We start from the raw sequence: 1,316 nt of genomic DNA on the forward strand, positions 1-1,316 counted from the left end.
GAGTTTGTGTGTGTGTGTGTGTGTGTGTGTGTGTGTGTGTGAGAGAGAGAGAGAGAGAGAGAGAGAGAGAGAGAGAGAGAGAGCATTGGAGTAAATGCTACTCCATCCAGTTTCAATATCTAGCTATTCCACTTTTTATTGCTGTTATTGTTAAGTGCTGTAGAATAGAATATCTTTTGGGTGATTAACTGCCTCTGAAAATGTACTGGAAATTCAGCTATGTACTGTCAGTTTTGACTCAACAGTACATAACAACAACAACACTCAAGTAAAACTCATAGTGATCCTACTAACAACATATCCAACCCCCGTCCTATTCTTTGCTATCCTTTTCAATCCTGACACCCTTGAGCCCATTATCACAGTATATCAATCGACCTGTTGAGGGTTCTTCTTTCTTTTGCTGACCCTCTCCATCTTTAGAATGTTAATGTCCTCTTCCAAGGAAAAACCATTTCTAACAACATCTCCAAGGGATGTGATATGAAGATTCATTATCCTTGCTTCCAAGGAAGTGCAACTGGTTGCACTTTCTCTCTAAAACATATCTCTTTGTTCTTATGGCAACATAGAATGTTCGGTACTATTCTCCTACAGCACACTTCAAACCTATCAATTCTTCTCCTGCCATCATTATTCACTGTCCATTTCTCAGATGGATAGCATATGATTAGAGGTGCTTAAGGTGCACTTTAGTCTTTAAACTCAGACCATTGTTCATCAGGATTTTTAACAGGTCCCTGGTAGTAGACTTTACCAATGCTATGCATTTCCAGGTTTCCCGAGTGGTGAGGGCTGGGTGGGTAAACTGGGGTTCCATCGTTGTCAGGGAGGAGTAACACCCAACAAATGGTGGATGTGACCAGGGCCTAAGCCATCTTTGCTGAAAGAAGTTAATATCATCAATCAGCCTTTGCTGATACCTGCTTGCTTGTTTTTATGATTTGCTATAATGAACTGTGGCTGACTCTGAGAAGAATGGAAATCCCAGAATACTTGATCGTGCTAATGAGAAACCTATACTTGGACCAAGAGGCAGTCATCAGAACAGAGCAAGGAAAGACTGCATGGTTCAAAATTGGGAAGGACATATGCCAGGGATGCGTCCTATCTCCATACCTTTTCAACCTGTATACAGAACAGATTATGCAGGATGCTGGGCTCTACGAGGAGAAATGTGGGGTCAAGATTGGTGGACGATCTATCAACAATCTGCATTATGCAGATGACACAACCCTGCTTGACGAAACTGAGAAGGACCTGAAGCACTTGCTGCAGAGGGTTAAGGACTGCAGCCTTCAATATGGATTGAGGCT

At 42.1% G+C, this 1,316-nt stretch overlaps 1 protein-coding gene across 1 annotated transcript in view; it reads right to left on the minus strand.

Moving 5' to 3' along the window:
- LOC102875920 (androgen receptor-like) overlaps window positions 1-1,316 on the minus strand; it is a 699,071-nt gene that overhangs the window by 244,914 nt on the left and 452,841 nt on the right. The gene's annotated exons all lie outside the window — the stretch shown is intronic.

Source organism: Elephantulus edwardii, unplaced genomic scaffold (assembly GCF_000299155.1).
Source record: "Elephantulus edwardii isolate Elephantulus edwardi_28Jun2011 unplaced genomic scaffold, EleEdw1.0 scaffold00355, whole genome shotgun sequence".
NCBI classification, from domain to species: domain Eukaryota; kingdom Metazoa; phylum Chordata; class Mammalia; order Macroscelidea; family Macroscelididae; genus Elephantulus; species Elephantulus edwardii.